The 9,675-nt window shown below is 53.5% G+C and overlaps 1 long non-coding RNA gene across 1 annotated transcript; it reads left to right on the forward strand.

Annotated features, from left to right (window-relative positions):
- Positions 1–3,131: 3,131 nt before the first annotated feature.
- LOC123521845 lies at positions 3,132–5,596 on the forward strand. The gene is made up of 2 exons (XR_006680183.1): positions 3,132–3,375; positions 4,491–5,596. It is a non-coding gene; the product is annotated as an uncharacterized LOC123521845 (long non-coding RNA).
- The last annotated feature ends 4,079 nt before the right edge of the window (positions 5,597–9,675 follow it).

A 9,675-nucleotide genomic window follows, 5' to 3' on the forward strand; every position in this document is an offset into this window, starting at 1 on the left:
ATTCCGTGGCTGGTGGTGAATGGCTGTTCTTAGTTGGTGGAGCGATTTGTCTGGTAATTCTGATATCGAACGAGGATCTGGCATGCAAACTAGTTACGCGCCCCGCAAGCAGTCGGTGCCCCCCAAGAAGTCCCTCCAACTTCTTGGCGGGACAAGTGGTGTTCAGTCACCGGAGATTGAGCAATAACAGGTCTGTGATCACCTTAGATGTCCAGGACTGCACTAGTGCTACACCTACTGGCTCAGCATGTGTCTACCCCGCAGGCGCAGGTAACCCGTTGAACCCCACTTGTGATGGGGATCGGGGATTGCAATGATTCCCCCATGAACGAGGAATTCCCTGTAAGTGGGGGTCATAAGCTTGCGCTGATTAAGTCCCTGCCCTTTGCGGGGAGGGGGTAGGGAAAGCTGTCTGAACACTGGGCTTACCACCACAGTGTCTGGTTGGCAGGCTAAGCCCGGGTATGTGACTGCTCTCTGTCCTTGGGCCCAGATGCAATCAGAAAAGGACTATGTTATTTGTAGTGTGAGACAAGTGTTTGGAGCCCCCAGTGCAGATGGCCCAGGCCTGGGGGGGCGGGGGAAGAGGTTGGGGGTGCCTCACGAGCTGCCCTCTGGGCTGTAGCTTCTTCCCAAGATTGGTGGCCAGAAAACTTTGTCCATGCCAGCAGTCACCACCACCACCTTGACTGACCACATGGACTGTCCCTGGACAGACATCACCCCAGTGAACCTTGACAATAGCTCTGAAAACCAAGCACGTGGAACTGGTACTCTGACAGTGAGACAACTGCCCAGTCGTCCAGAGGCCAGTAGGTGGCCACGCTGGAGACTGGGTTGACCTGGCTTCCCACCTACCTGTCTATAATGCTCAGCCCCCAAGCGTGACTGTCCAGTTGGAGTGGGAGAGACCTGAGGCCGCATGCATCCCGGTCACTCTCTGCCCTGGTGGTCTGTTTCATCAGGTGGTCTGAGCAGGCTGGACAAGCGTGAGTCTCCCTCCAGTCTCAGGAAGTCAGCGTGCCCACCCCTAGGGAGCCATGGAGTCTGATAGGAAGCGGTGGGCTGGGTTGGGCTGGGCGGGGTGCAGTAGGTGGGGCTCTGATTCCCCGCCCTGATGGAACCCCACCTTCAAGGGCAGAGCCCTGGCCAAGAGGGCCTTCATTTCTCCACCACTCTTGGGCTGGGTCGCCAAGGCACCTGGTCCGCCCAAAGGTGCTGGGAGGAGCTGGGAAGGCTCAGATGCCAACGAAGGCTCAGGTTCTTTATTAAAGAACAAGCATTTCCAGCCCAAAGGAGTCTCTCCATCGCAGGCTGTCGTTGCGCGCACGTGGCTTGACCACCATCAGCCCTTTCCTGTGGGCAGCCGCCACCACAACGTGGGTGGGCGAGTCACAAAGGCGCCAAGCCTTGTCTCAGGCAGCCCGGGGCCCACTTAGGGGAGGTGGGTGCCTGGGAAGAAGGCCCAGATGGCTTCCCTAGCAGGGCCTGTGGCCAAGAAAAGAGGGAAGATTGTTCCAGAGCCCCCAGGAGGGGCGTTCGGACCAGGGCTGGCTGAACGGGGCAGTTTCGGCGCCTGGTGCCAGGGGGCAGTGCTGCGCAGCGAAGGTGGCCGAACCCCTGCCCACCGCCCCGCCCCGGCGCGCTCGCACTCCCAGCGGCTCCAGGACCCGCTGCGGAGCTCCGCGCCGTACCCCGTCCAGCCGCCCCATGGCTTGGTGGCTTTTCCTCCACTAACTTGTCGGAGAGCAGCGTAAGCTGGGGTCGCTGGGGTGGGGGATTGGTGGGAGGGGCGGGGGGTCATCTCAAGGGTAGGGTAACACAGAGGAAGGAGTTTGAGGGGACATTCCCACCCTGAGCAGTAACTCCCGAAAATGTCCATGTCGCCTGGGGCTGGGTCCTGACTCGAAAAGTCAGTCCCTCTGCGCTGTCCCACCCCAGGAGGGGCTCTCAGGCCCACCACCACCCACCCCCTCTCCATGGGTGCTAGGGTCTTCTTAACCCATAGTAGGGATGTTAGGCTGTGTCTTCGGGGTGTTCATTTCCCAGAAACAGCAGGCAGACGGACCCGGTGACTCCCAGGTGGCTTTTCCCACCCACCTACCCCCCGCCCCGCCCCGCCCTGCCCCAAAGAGGGTGACCCGGGGTTGAGTGTGGGGGAGCCCGACCCCGAAAACCGGACTTGATTCTCTGGGGTTGAGGCCTGCTGCAGCCGTGATTTTGTTTCTGTTTCACTCGCTCCTTTTTCAAACCGCCTCTTTATAATAAATAAAATAAAAAGGCAGCTGCGTGCGGCGTGGAAGCTGCGGCGCTCTGAAGAATCCCGGCTTTAAAATTGCCTTTTGTGAGTCCAGAGGAAGAACTTATAAACCACAGTTATGTCGTTTGAAACCATCAATAGCCTCTCTTTAAAGGTTGTCTTTATTGTGGGAAGTCAAGGTAATGATTTGGTCGCTAATTTCATCCCAATGTACTGCGCTGCCTTTATAGCCTTTCAAAGGTAAGTGAAAGGCCTCAATCTGGGTCCTTTTTGCCGCCGATTAACAGTTTAAACTGGTTTTCTAACCCTGTCACAACTATTGGGCCCAGACACGGAATTTCTGCAGAGGCATTAGCAAGACTGCAAATAGACCTTTTTTTTTTTGGTGGGGGGGGGGCGGCAAATCTGTGTCCCTCTGACAAGAAAGAAAACACAGGTCTACGTGGGTGGGTGGGTCTCACCTCCAAGAAGAGGTTGTTATAAATGACTTCGCCCAAGCGGTTTGTGCCTTGGTGATTATTATTATGATTATGACTATTGTCGAGATCTTGGAAGGAGAGAGAGAACATGCTGACGACACTTGGGTGGGGCTCAGTTGGCTGCGGGCAGGGTGCTGACTCTTCCTTATTGTGAGAAATGTCCCATTCATCTCAGCTGAGCCAGCGCCACTGCCGACCTTGTGTGACACCGTGCTGTCCAAAGCGAAAGGGGTCCGGGAAAGGAAATATTTGATTGGATCCTGCCTGAACGACTGCGGGAGAAACAGGAAAATGAAGGCAAGCCAGACGCCAACATTAGGGGGGTGGGAAACCATCCATCGGTGCCACCGAGAAATGGCAACTAATTTTCTAAAGCTAAGCAAAAGCGGAAGCTAGACTTAGACTGTTGGACGGAGACTTTTATTTTTACATAGTGTTAGGCCCAGGCCTGCTGGGCCCTCTTTCTCCCACCCCCCACCCCCACTAGTTTCTCGGATACACCAGAAACTCCCAACCCCATCCCTGGAGTCACCGGAGAGCTATCTTGGGGTGCTGACGCAGCCGCTTTCTCTGAAGAGACGGGACATCTGTGCAAAGCGAAGGAGAAAGACTGAGAGCCCATGCAACTTTCCAAAGGTCCAGTGGGCATCTCCACCCACCCACCCAGATGCTGGGGGAGGGGACACCCCAGGGCCTGGCGCCACCAAGATTCGCCTTGGGCGCGGCTGGCTGGGCAGCTAGAGTCGTTTTGTCTGCTTGCCCCCGCTCCTACGCGGGGTTCCGGGGTTTCAGGGTTTAGCGCCCAAGCCCGGAGGCAACCATGACACTGCGTTCCTGGGCTCGGCGGGGGCTCCTCCCGGGGGCCGACAGTCTCCGGACTCGCGGAGCCGCGCCCGTCGGCGCGGGAAGTCAAGGCCCTCCGGTCGCCTCCTGGGCTTCAGCCCCGGGCCGGGCAGCACCGGACCCCGAGAGTACGGCGCCCCAGGGGCACCGAGCAGGGAGGCCAGGCACACAGCCGGCGCCGGGACAGACACAGAGCCGGAAGGCTCACTCCAGCTCCACCCGCCAGCGCCCGCGCCTGGCGAGTGGCAACCAGGGGCTCGTCTCGCTAGGGCTCCTCCGACCGAGACCCGAGGGAGGCGGCGGTGCCCCCTCTCCGAGGCTTACCTCCCCCAGCGGCCGACGTGGCCCATGGCCCGGAGTCCAGGTCCGGCAAGGGGCCCGGGCTGAGCCCAGCCGGGCCTCTGCACCGGCGCGGCCAGCACCCCTGCCCCCCTATGTCGCCCCCGAGGCCGCTCCGCCTCCGCTTCTCTGTCCCCTACTGGGTTTCCACCCCGGAGCCGGCCATCGCCTCTGTGCCTTCCGCTCTCCCTGACTCTCCACCTAGACCCCTGTCCCGCTCTTCTCCAGTTCCTCCCAGGAAGAGACCCCCCACCCCATGCAACCCCCGAAAGCCAGGCAATGGAAGCACTGCCCAGCCCTGTGGGTCTGTCCACAAGGCAAACCGACGCGGGTGCTTGGGGCCCTGCGGCCGCGGAGAAGCCAGAAAGCGTTCCCAAATCCCCAGGCGAGGCAGCCGGCACTTCCCCCAGGTGGCTCTGCAGAAGGACCCGAGGGCCCATTCCGCAAGTGGAGGGCCTAGGGGCGGGGAGGTAGCCCCCCATGGTGGTCCACTGACTCGCTCAGGTGGTGGATGTCAGTCAATTGAACCTGACCTCCACCTCCCGTTTGCCTCTGTGGTTTCATTTCAGGACGCCGCCTGGGAAGGTTTGCTCGTAAGGAGGAAGAGAGGGCAAAGATGCCTTTCAATCGCGGACAATCACAGCCCGGAATGACAGCCACCTACCTCGCCAAAGTGAAAGTGTGTTTTGTGGACAATCCCTAATCTTAGCTAGGTAATTGCAAGCAGTCACGGAAAAAGAAAAGGATATTGTATCGTCAAACTTGATTTTCCCCTTACTTCCGTATCATTCATTCCCCCCACCCACCAAAAAAACGGTTGAGAAGGACGTTTCCTGCATCCAGTGATGAAGGTGTCAACGCAGAAGGTGCCCTCAGGCAGCCTTTTCAAGGGCGGAGGGCTACCGCGATCATAAGTGCCTTCAAGGGAGTATTAAAGCAATGGAACTGTGTTTCCCAATTTGGGTTTGTTTGTTTTTAATAGTCTCTGAACTTGAAGACTGATCACCCCTACCGAAAAGAATCCAAACTGTGACAGTATTCCCCTACAGTTCTCCTTACAGGATTTTTAAAATATATATTATGAAAAATATTGTTTCTGAGACACAAACAAAAGAAGGAGCTAGAAGCCAATCTTTGTGAGCATCAAGCTGCCTACCAGATTTTTTGAGCTGGGCATAACATGCCCTGTTGAAGCAAGAGGGAAAGTATGTTTCCGGAAAAGCCTGCTTGGTGGCAGGGGGTGGGTGAGTGAGGCAGCATTAAGGCAATCCCACCGGCAGAAGTTGGGGTGGGTGTGCAGGCCCTGTAATGCCCAGCGATCATTCTGGGCATGCTGATTAGGGGAGGTGGACCATTTCTCCTGGCCAGATTCATGGAGGCTAAAGCCGAAAATCAGAGTGGCCCCTTGCTTTTCAGGGAGTGCTTGTGTATGGAAGAAGACCAAGGATCGAGATCAGAATTACTCCAAGGATCTGCTTCATAGCATGAGCATGCCCTCTCCACGCTCGGTTTCGTTTGCTTGCTCTGAGTACATGGGGGCTCTTTGCTTTCGCTTCTCCCGCTATGTCCAGCCGCAGTCGGAACTTGAGTCGGCCTCCTTCAGATTCTCTTACTTTCCTTGTGTTCTTTAGCGACACTATCTGAAAATTAAAGTGGCGTTTGGTCCCCCACCAAATTTTTGAGTTGTGTGTAATGTTATTCACCACCACCCCCCTTTAACTTTATCCCCGTACACTATAAGAGCGCTCCTTGTATACCCTTCTGCCCAGCTATCCTCTCCACCTCTTACGATGATTTGTAGGATGGTAGTTTAACACCACTGACCCCATTTCCAAAATACCTGTGCAATGAATGGATGCTTTTTATCAGCTGCTACTGGAAGGGGGAAGCCAGCACTACAGGTAAAATGGGGCAAGGTGTGTGAGGGGGGGACATTGTTGTTCCTCACTGTTGAATGTTTCTTTCCCCAAATGAATGATTGTAAGCTAGAACTGTCAGACTTGCTACTGAACTACAACTAGAAACTGCCACTCTCCAGTGGCTCTCCAGGACCTGGTAAACACCCCTCCCAGGCTCATCAAAAAGGGGAGTCGCAGCCCAAATGCCTCGCTAGATCCTCTTTATAAACCACCTCACATCCTTCCTCTTTGTAGGGGAACATGACCTCAGAGAGGGGCAGTGGAGACGGTGGAGGAATACCCTGACAGCTGATAGGAAATAATTCTCTCATTGAAACCCAAGAAGGCGATCACACGATCACACGGCATGAATTCCCGGCTCCGGGCTCTGTGTCGGCCCCACGGAAGGAGAGTTTGGAAGAGGAGAGAAAATGGCATGCTTAGAAAGGGAATGCTTGCAGAGAATTCTAAGCTAGTCAGTCACCAGGGCAGGCAGGCAGGAGTTTCAAAAAATATCCACTTCCCATTTGTTTTATCCAATTAAAAAAAAAAGTTTCTCAAGGGAGGTGGGGGCAGAGGGGATGCACTTGTAAAATGTCTCATTAACAGCAAAGATGAGTTGGTCACAGATTGGACATGCCACCAGTTTCCGTGGCGGTGGAGGTGGTAGAAGTTTGTGGAATGAGAGAACCTCGCCGGCTTGCATTCGGACTAGTTTCCATCTGATGGGTGGGTGGGTGCTGAACTGGGTGTCCGACAAAAAACTCCAAGTTGCCTGCAAAGCGACTTTGGCTTTAAATGTTTCTTTATTTCTGCTTTCAAAACGAAAGGTCTTTGTGATTTTCCAACATTGAGCATTTTACATCAGTTTCCACTTTCTTTTTTAATACCTAATTTAAGTTTTGTGTTGAGATCCACAACAGAGAGTCCTTACAGTGAAAGTTATTTTATGAAGACAAAAGAAAAAAGGTGGGGCAAAAACAAAACAAGGCAGGCCCTGGCTTTCTGTGCCCGATGAATGGATGGATTATTGGTTCATTCGGCAGGCAAGACGATGAGTATTTATAATCGGGGTATTTCCTCCATGACAAATGCTACCCTTGACCACTGCAAACTCTGTCCCTCTTGTACAGGTTGGGGTGGTGGTGGAATCTGGGGGCAGGGAAGTCCCTGGGGCCAAATGCTGTGATGGTGTTTTTTTATGGAAAGCTTGCTTTCCGCCAATGGCTGGGGAAATTCTGACTGGAGCCCCCTAGCCCATCTCAGAAGACAACAGCCCAGCCACCACAGAGCCCAGTTTATCTCTGTACCCCTCCACCACAGTGCCCCCCCACTTCCACCAGAGCCCCCCATCCCCCAACAGCCTAGAACACCTCAAAATGCAAGTTATATAAGAGGATGGAAGCTTCAGGAGGGGCTGGGTTCTAGAGCCAAGGTGGTGGGTGGTGGGTGCTTTTCAAAAGAAGGGAGCCCTCCATCCCACCCCCTGTTTGTTTTTGCTGAACACCTCATTTTGCCTCAAATTTCCCCACCGCAGGGGCCCATTACTCGGGACAATGTTCTATTCCATTGTCATTATCTCCCAGGGAACTAAAACAATGCTCTGTTTGGCCTCCCAGCCGAGGGGGATTTGTCCCGCTCTCCCTTAAGCAGAGCTTCCGACTGCGTTTCTGACCCACTCACTTGGTGTCCAGCAAGGCTACCTGGGGAAAATTGTTTAAAAATCTGCTATCTTGTGTTTTGTCATTTCATTCTGGGAGAAAGAGCCCAGAAGCTCGATTCTCAATCAAGAGGAATAGCACGGGGGCCCCGGAAGAAAGTGGGTGCCAGCTGCAGGCTGATGGGATTGAGGGGGTGTTGGTCGGCCGGTGTTTTTGGTTTCGTGTCCCTGACTATCAAGGCTCAGAAAGGTTTTGTGCCACGTGTATGGTGGAATATCACAAACCTCCAACATGAGAAACCACGGACTCTTGAGATATTTCCTATGGGGTCACCTCGATGGTTCTCTCTGGCTACTTCCACTGAAATACAGTTAACGATACATACCCGTGTGTGTGCATATATTCATAAATATCCTATGATCACATGAGAAGATGTCGAACACCCCTGACACATGTTGATGAGCTATTCTTCGGAGCTATGTTATACAGCACTCGAGATTCTCCATAGAAGGAGAACAAGCCCACAGAACGGACACCTCCTGGTCTGCCTCAGGGTCTCCCTCTGCCCCCACATCTCTGCACACACCCCAGAGACCTCCAGCTCACAGGGTTTCCACCTGAGTATGTTGTGTCTCTTAAGATCATACCACTGGTGCAAAGTCTTATTTGTCTTACAGCTAAGGACACTTCAGACTGTGTTTTGCCCTTGGACTTAAAGCAAGCTAATTATAATCCTCCCTCCAGTAGTTGCTAACACTTCATTACTGGTGTTTAGCTAAGAGAAGCTCGGGTAGGCGGAAAGTAACAGCTGCATAGCATATGAGTTTGAATGGGCAAGACTGGCTATGCCAGGAGATTTAATTGCATGTGGATGAAACCAAGGTCATGTGCTGATGATCTTCCCTCAGATGGTCATGACCCCCGGCACCAGGGGAGTCCCTTAGCTGAATACCTGTAAACCCACCCTCAGTAGAGAAACAGGGCAAGATGAGATGGCAAAACGTGGACTAAGAGGCCAGCAATTCTATGTTGGCTCCTGGCTTCCCCCTCTTTGGTCTTCAGGTGACTCTGAGCAAAAGACTGGGCACTCTGACTTCTGCTCCCAAGTCTGTCAAGACGGAGGCAAGGCAAGCCATGGTGCTCCATGATTTGTTATAACACGACAAGGTGCATGCTGGGCAGTCAGCCCTAAACAGTAGCCATCCTCACTATCATTTGTATAAAAGGAACAGCACTCCCTCCCCGCGGAAGGCCGCAAGCCCATTATTCTTCCCCAGCCTGTCCCTAACACTAGAAAGAAGGTCTACTTGTTGGATGTGGCTGTTTTATGTCTGATCATGGGCGATCCGTTGGCATGAGCAAGAGAAGCTTCCGTCTTCTTCGGGCTATGCATGGTGGGATACCAAAAACCCAACTCACTGCCAGCCGGTCCATTCTAACTCTTGGGGACCCTCTCGGACAGGGCAGAACTACCCCGATGGGTTTCTGAGACTATAACTTTATAAGAGTAGAGAGCCTCATCTTTCCCCCTTGGGGAAACTGGGGGTTTCAAACTGCTGACCTTGAGGTTCGTGGCCCACCATGTAACCACTATGCTACCAGGGCTCCTTTACATGGGTGGATGCTTTCTCCAAGTCACTCTAACCTTCAGAGTCCTGAGGAGCCTTTTTGAAAACCAGGCCAGGTTGGGGAAGGAGGACAGTTTGCAGTTTACAGATGGGCATCTAAAAAGAAACAGCAGTGAAGGCCAGGTTAAGCCTGACCAAGAGGTACAGGTCAAGAAGACCAACCTGTTGTGTTTTCCCTTAAAGATCCCAGCCTTGCATCAAAGTTGGTCCATTCTTCCTCAGGGCTGCCTGAGATCTCATCTTGAGTAGATGCCAGCAGGGAGAGTTAGCTGTGACCTGGGAGACTTGTCATTTCCCTCCTGTTGGATGGAGACCCAGGATGGCCAGTGAACAAAGGCGGTACCTTCCAACTGGGCAGGTCACTTTTGAAGGTCGTGCTGCCTTTAAGACCTTTTCCCAAAGTTCCCTCATCCTGAATGTCCTACATTTGAAATACAATGTTTAAAGAGTCACATGTTTTATGACAGTTCATAATAGGTGTCCCATCACATGTAGCTAGACACGTGTTCATTACATTTGTAGAAATTTCAGAATCATGCCAATAAATGAACTTGATAACCTCTGTGT

This window comes from Echinops telfairi, unplaced genomic scaffold (assembly GCF_000313985.2).
Source record: "Echinops telfairi isolate 266 unplaced genomic scaffold, ASM31398v2 ScPeMD7_70;HRSCAF=299, whole genome shotgun sequence".
Taxonomy (NCBI): Eukaryota; Metazoa; Chordata; class Mammalia; order Afrosoricida; family Tenrecidae; genus Echinops; species Echinops telfairi.